Below are 8,275 nucleotides of genomic sequence, written 5' to 3'. Positions count from 1 at the left end.
TTATCAATTAATAACACAATTAAGCAAGTATGGCCCTCCCGGCCTACTATTCACACCGTTAAACACATCGGGGAAATTCGGGGCATTACAATGACTCGGTGTGGGTGATAGTGGATGGATACACCAAGTCAGCCCATTTTCTACCAGTGAGATCGACATATACTGTGGATCAGTATGCAGAGTTGTATGTGAGGGAGATTGTGACGCCCCACGTCACTATGGCTGCTTTCTGGAATGACGACTGGCCCTACAAACCAACACAAGTCTTTTCAGCGTGCTTTGTCCTCACTCACATGCTTCCTAGGAAAACTTCCCAGGAGGTCACCCATCCTTAGATTACCCCAGGTCAAGCACACTTAACTTTGGAGTTCTTAAGTGATGGGCTACCGAAAGAAGATGCATCTTGTTGATATAGGTAGTACCCATCAATCCATTTAAGCCTTCTTCAACTGTGTAGTCCCATACCTACACAGTCTTAGAATCATCACACTTGACCTTCCCCAGGCGGTGTGGGATTGCACAGCTTACCCGGTCTTTGCCCTTATGGATCACGGGATTCTGACTGTCACAATCTCCCCCCCTTACGGGTCCGACGTCCCCGTCGGCCACACTTCCGGCTGGGTCAATGCTTTGATACCATTTGTGACGCCCCACGTCACTATGGCTGCTTTATAGAATGACGACTGACCCTACAAACCAACACAAGTCTTTTCAGCGTGCTTTGTCCTCACTCACATGCTTCCTAGGAAAACTTCCCAGGAGGTCACCCATCCTTAAATTACCCCAGGTCAAGCACGCTTAACTTTGGAGTTCTTAAGTGATGGGCTACCGAAAAGAAGATGCATCTTGTTGATATAGGTAGTACACATCAATCCATTTAAGCCTTCTTCAACTGTGTAGTCCCATACCTACACAGTCTTAGAATCATCACACTTGACCTTCCCCAGGCGATGTGGGATTACACAGCTTACCCGATCTTTCCCCTTATAGATCACGGGATTCTGACTGTAACAGAGATCGTACGTCTCCATGGGGTCCTAAGTCTATAGTGTCAGACCGAGATCCTATCTTCACTTCCAAGTTTTGGGGTGGTCTACAAAAGGCTTTGGGGACTCAGTTGAAGTTTAGTACAACCTTTCATCCTCAGACTGACGTACAGTCTGAGAGGACGATTCAGGTGTTGGGGGATATGCTTTGAGCATGTGTGATTGATTTTGAGGGTTCATGGAGTAAGTATTTTCCATTGATTGAATTTTCGTATAACAACAGTTACCAAGCAACAATTGGAGTGGCTCCCTATGAGATGTTGTACGGGAGGAAGTGTATATCACCCATCCATTGGGACGAGATGGGTGAGAGGAGATATTTGGGGTCGGATATGGTTCAGAGAACAAGTGAAGCTATAGAGAAGATCCGGGCTAGAATGCTCGCTTCTCAGAGCAAACAGAAAAGCTACGCTGATCCTAAGCGTAGGGACGTGGAGTTCCAAGTTGGGGACCACGTGTTCTTTCGAGTTTCACCATTGCGAGGGGTGAGGAGGTTTGGAAAGAAGGGCAAGCTAAGCCCTAGATTCATTGGACCATTTGAGATCCTAGAAAGGATTGGTCAGGTGGCTTACAGGTTAGCCCTGTCACCATCGTTGTCTGGAGTTTATGACGTATTCCATGTTTCTATGCTCCGGAAGTACGTCTCATATGTGACTCATGTGTTGAGATATGAGGATTTGGAGTTACAGACAAATTTGGCTTATGAAGAGCAACCAGTTCAGATCTTGGATCGGAAAGATAAAGTATTGCGGAATAAGATGATTCCTCTTGTTAAAGTATTATGGAGGAATAGTAAGGTTGAGGAGGCGACCTAGGAGCTTGAAACAACAATGCGGGATCAATATCCCGAGTTATTCAGGTAAATTTTGAGGACGAAATTCTCATTAGGAGGGGATAGTCACAACGATCCAAATTTACTAATAGGGCTTAAGGGCCTTGATTAGTGTGCCGGGAGGGCATAATTGGAATATATGTGATTTAATGATTTAAAGCATGTTATATGACTATTTGAATATTTGAGATGCATGCTATGTGTATTAGTATGCATGTAGGCCCTGATTAGGTTAGAAGGGCATAACCGTAATTTTGGCTGTTGCGGGCATAACTGTATATATATATATATGTGATAATTGTTGAGACCACATTATTATGTGGATATATCTGTGATCTGTGATTCGAGATGACCCTAGTGAGCATAATAGCGAAAAAGTCACGGCGGGGATTTATACCCGACTCGGGGCGAGCTTGGGGGTATAAATGGGAATTTAGAGAATATATTGAGGTTAATTTTGATAATGAGAAATATAATTGGTGATTAATTAGGTATCGAGAGGTAAGCAGAAAATATTAGAGACACTCGAGGAATTAGCGGGATTTGGGGTGAAATGACCTAAACGCCCTAGATGCACTTAAAGGTTTAAAATTAAAAGGGAGGGCATTATGGTCATTTGGCTTGCAAGGGATAGGTATGCTGAGGCTTTATACTTAGTGGGAATTGTAGAAAAAGGTAGAAGGCTGAGGAAAGAAAGAAAAGAAGGAAAAGAAAGAAAAAGAAAATGAAGGAAAACAGAGTAGTTTTCTTAGGGTCGGTTTGTGGATCTCTCACCATTTCTCTTCATTCTTCTTGGAGCAAAACTCAGAAGGGAGCTAGGTTAAGTTGAGTAACAAGAATACTAAGCTAAGCTTGAAGGGTTGGCAAGGGGTTAGCAAGAACACACCAATACTTGAGGTAAGCCTTTGGAGTTTTCAGTTTCTGGTTTGGCTAGTTTGAATTATGGTATCTAAGCTAAGTTGATGGGAATTTTAGGGGAACTCAAGCCAAATAATTGAGGAAGAACAAGCTAAGGATGTCTAGAGGCTAACTTGAAATCGAATTTTCATCAAAGGTATAAGTTCTGAGCTTTAAACTTTGATGTTTTGACTAGTTTCTGCTGAGTTTCCGAGTTTAGGGTCAACTATGGTGAATTTTGAGATTTGGGATGCATGTGCTTGGGTTTTGAGTATTTGGGATGCTTGGGATGAGTGGAATGTGTTAATAAGCTTGATTTTGAGTTTGGTGAAGATTTGGAGAAGTTTTGGTTAAGTTTGGCTCGAGGAAATCGCAGGAAGGGAAAATGAGGTGTTGCCTGTCTGTGACTAACGCTACAACGCTGTAGCGCTAGGCCATGCTTTCTGGGGGATTTTGGTTCTGCTTGTAGTGCTGTAGCGCCCTCCTTAGAGCGATGTAGCACTGCCTTGTTCCAGAAAGGGGTTTTACGGTTATTTCCAAGGGTTCGAGGTTCGATTCCACCACCTTGTTTGGTGGAACTAGGACTTCCCGGGGGCTCGGAATTGGTCCCGAGGCTAGGTTTTGGATTTGAGGTTTGGTGGTGACTTTGATCTATGGTTGTGATTAGGTGAGCGCTAAGGCTCGAGAGGGATCGTGCTCAAGGAATCAAGTGAACAAAGCTAGCAAATCTAAAGGTAAGAAAACTGCACCCGGTTATATGTTTGTGATGGGACTAAGTGCTCCCGATATCTGTATAATGTCAATGATGGTATTATGCCATGGGACATGTGATAGCGGCCTAAGGGTGCCGTACACAATATTTGCGCACAGGGCGTGGCTTGGCCACTGGTAGCCGAGGACAGCTTAATATTCACTGAGCTCGGTTTAAGCGGGTCGGAGTCAATGGGATAACGGAGGGTGCGGCCTGAGGGCGCTAACCCTAGTTATCATTTGTAAATTGATATATGATATGGGTTGATATGTTTAGCATGTTGAATGCTTGATTATTCTGAATGTTTATATGGTTGAGAATATGATATGCAAAATGAGATATTGAATTGTCTGTTGATTGCATATGCTCTGTTATTGTGTTTTCTTGTTGGGCTTTGGCTCACGGGTGCTACGTGGTGCAGGTAAAGGCAAAGGCAAGCTGGACCAATCCTGAGATGGAGAGCTGTGGGGTTGAATGTGCATAGTCAGTTGTTCAGTCACCATGGCTGAGGAGTGGGTCAAGACAGAGATTGCCTAATTGTCTGTTTTGCCTTAATATGGCTAGTACTATGTATAACTCTTGAATCTTTTGTAAATGGTTTTAATCTTAGTATTTTTGGGACCCCGTGTAAACAGGAAATGTTATTTATAAGAAATGTGACTTTTAAGACCAAAATCGTTTAACCCTAGTTCCATTATAGTTTCAGTAACACAATTTTTAACTAAATGACTTAATTAGCAAGTCTAGCACTTTTATAAACACACAGTGTAACGGTCTTGGCTATCCAAGGCGTTACAAAATACTTGCTAAAGTTCCCTGTTTGCCTGAGTATATTAATAGAGCATGATGAATGAGCTGACATATGGATGATGTTTTGGCATGACCCCTTAATTGTTGTATGTTATCTGTATTATGTGGATTGTTGATTGTGGTTGGTTGATGCAAATTGGGAGGTGGTTTTGGATGTTGTTATCATTCTTGATGAGCGGTGTCATTGATTGCAGGCATATTGTTGTGATGTCTCGGCGATTAATCAGACTTCGCGGCAATAGGGCCGACAACCAAGGTCAGGACCCTCCACCTGCCCCACCGAATTGGCAACAGTAATTTGCCAAGTTGGGAGCTAGACTTCACCGAACAGAAGAAGAGCTTCAACAGTTGAGGCAACATGCCCTTCCTCAGGGCATTGGGTTGCAAGTTCCACAAGCTGTGGCACCAGTGCCAGCCCAGCCTGCTGTGGAGAATAGATGGGAACCTTTGTATGAGAGGTTTAGGAAGCAGCATCCTCCCACCTTCGAGGGTGGATTAGACCCACTGCGGGCAGAGTAGTGGATGAACATGGTTTTTTCCATCCTGGATTTCATGAGGGTGGAAGGGAGTGAGAGGGTAGCTTGCGCTAGCTACATGTTTAGAGAATACGCACGCTTTTGGTTGGATGTGGTGTCTCAGAGAAGGAATATTGCAATTATGACCTGGGAAGAGTTCAGGAATATACTCAATGAGAAGTATTACAGTGTCGCAGTCTGAGCTACGAAGGTTGATGAGTTTACCAACCTGACTCAAACCGTATGACAGTAAATGAGTATGCATTGAAGTTTGATCGGTTGGTGAAGTTTGCGCCGGATCTAGTACTGACTGACACGACACGAAGAGAACGGTTTATGCGAGGACTGAATGTCATGATCGCCCGTGACGTCAATATGACCTTGGATCTGGGGGCTACCACTTACACACAGGTAGTGGACAAGGCCCTTACAGCTGAAGGGGCCGAGGATCAGATATGGAGAGAGGGCGCTGCTAGGCGCGATGCTCGAAGGATGGTGCCTCCTTTTACTAGGTCTAGTCGGGGTAGTGGCCCCAGCGAGCAAAAGAGAAAGGCCCCATATTCTTTTGTTCGTCCTGGTCCAGATAGGAGGGCACGGGGTGCTTTCAGTGGCTGTTAGGGCGAGGGAGACAACTGGAGGAGTTTCCCAGTGTGTCCTCAGTGTAGACGACGACATCAGGGAGAGTGCAGGGTTAGGGCCTGCTTTACTTGTGGGAGCATTAACCATTTGAAGAAGGATTGCTCGCAATCCAGGAAGGAAGAGCCAAAGCAGAACGACACTCTCGCTCCTTCCAGAGTATTCACCTTGACCCAGACTGAAGCTGAGGCTAGCCCCTCGGTTGTAACACGTCAGATTTCTAGTGTTGGTTCTTCTTTTACTACATTGATTGATTTGGGGGTACTCATTCATTTGTCTCTGCTAGAGTAATAGATCAACTGTGTAGACCTAATGATTTGTATGCTAGAGGATTTCAGACTTTGTTGCCAACTGAAGAACTAGTAGTCTTTAGGAGATGGGTTAGAGCATTGCCAGTAGAGACAGACAGTAAGGAGTTGTCTATTGATCTGATTGAGCTAACAATGGATGACTTGGATATGATCCTAGGGATGGATTGGTTATTGAAGTATGGGGCGACAATTGACTGCAAGCGCAGAATGGTGACCTTTGAACTAGAAGGAGAAGTATTTGTTGGGACAGTGAGTGGTCCGCGAGTACCTATGATTTCAGCATTGAAGGCTAGAGACCTGATGCAGGATGGTCGCATAGGATTCAGAGCAAACATTGTGGATACTTCTAGAGTTGTGTTGGTTGGGCCGAGTGAGACTAGACTGGGTATGTGAGTTTCCAAATTTGTTCCCCACAGACTTGCCAAGATTGCCACCACACCGGGAGATTGAGTTCATCATAGAATTGGTGCCAAGGGCGAAGCCAGTATCTAGGACACCTTATAGAATGGCTCCAGCAGAGTTGAAGGAACTGAAGATTCAGTTGTAAGAGTTATCAGATTTTATATTCACCAGACAGAGTTTCTTGCCATGGTGGGCTCCAGTGATGTTCGTCAAGAAGAATGATGGATCTTTAAGGATGTGTATTGATTACAAGGAGCTGAACAAGTTGACCAATAAGAACAAGTACCCACTAACTAGGATCGACGACTTGTTTAACCAGCTACAGGGGAAGACAGTGTTCTCTAAGATTGACCTTCGGTCAGGCTACCACTAGTTAAGGATTAAAGAGAAGGACATACCAAACACCGCTTTCCGCACGAGGTACAGACACTATGAATTCCTAGTTATGTCCTTTGGATTAACCAAAGCCCCAGCAGCCTTTATGGATTTGATGAATAGGGTCTTCAAGGACTATCTGGACAAGTTTGTGATCGTATTCATTGATAACATACTGATGTACTCTCACTCAGAGACAGAGCACGAGCAGCATCTACGCCTAGTATTACAACGATTGAGGGAGCATAGGTTATATGCTAAGTTCAGCAAGTGTGAGTTTTGGCTACCGCAAGTAACATTTTTGGGTCATATTTTCAGTAAGGAGGGGATTTTGGTTGACCCAAGCAAGATTGAGGTAGTGAGAGATTGGCCTAGGCCGAGCAGTGTGTCGGATGTTAATAGCTTTTTGGGGTTGGCAGGGTACTATCGGCAGTTCGTCGAGGGAATCTCTAGAATAGCCACACCATTGACCGAATTGATGCATACAAAGACTAAGTATGTATGGATAGACAGGTGTGAGAACAGTTTCAAGGAATTGAAGCGGCGACTAATCACTGCTCCAATATTGAGTCTGCCATCAGACAATGAGAAGTTTGTGGTTTATTGTGATGCTTCTACACAGGGTTTGGGGTGTGTATTGATGCAAGATGGAAAAGTGATAGCTTACGCGTCGAGACAGCTGAAGGAGTATGAGCAGAGATATCCCACACATGAATTGGCGTCGGTGGTATTTTCACTTAAGGTTTGGAGACATTATCTATATGGCGAGATGTGCGAAATATACACTTACCATAAGAGTTTCAAGTACTTACTTACTCAGAAGGATCTGAACATGCGCCAGATACGTTGGCTGGAATTGGTAAAGGATTACGATTGTGATATTCTATACTATCCTGGGAAGGCCAATGTGGTAGCTGATGCGCTAAGTCGGAAGGGCCCAGGACAATTGTTCAGTTCGAGGCAGATATCGAATAAGTTAGCTGAAGAGATGACTAGAACGGGTATAGAGTTGGTGGTTGGTCGATTAGCCAACATTACTCTTCAGTCTACGCTCATTGAGAGGATCAAGGAGGCATAGGGAGAGGATCCACAGTTGAGAAAGCACAAAGAGAGCGTCTTAGCCGGAGCGGCTAAAGACTTCTCTATTTCGAAGATGGGACTATTGAAGTACAAGGGTCGAATTTTTGTTCCGATGGATTCTGGTATTCGGCAAGAGATCTTTGATGAGTCTTATACCACTCCCTATTCTTTACATTTGGGTACAATGAAGATATACCAAGATTTGAGAACTTTGTATTGGTGGCCGGGAATGAAGAGGGATGTGGTGGATTATGTGGCCAAGTGTTTTACTTGTCAGCATGTAAAGACTGAACATCAGAGGCCAGCAGGGTTTTTGCAGCCTTTAGGGATTCCAGAGTGGAAATGGGAGGATATCACCATGGGCTTCGTGGTCGGATTACCAAAGACCGTGGGACAACATGATTCAGTATGGGTGATTGTAGACAGGTATACCAAGTCCGCCCACTTTTTGCCTGTTGGGACAACTTGTACTATGGAGCAGTATGCTGAGTTGTATGTGAAGGAGATTGTACGAATTCATAGGGCTCTAAGGTCAATAGTATCTGACAAGGACCCCACCTTCACCTCCAAGTTTTGGGAGAGCCTGTAGAAGGCTATAGGCACGCAGTTGTAGTTTAGTA

Source organism: Humulus lupulus, chromosome 1 (genome assembly GCF_963169125.1).
Source record: "Humulus lupulus chromosome 1, drHumLupu1.1, whole genome shotgun sequence".
NCBI classification, from domain to species: domain Eukaryota; kingdom Viridiplantae; phylum Streptophyta; class Magnoliopsida; order Rosales; family Cannabaceae; genus Humulus; species Humulus lupulus.
Note: the sequence above shows the minus strand (reverse complement) of the source record.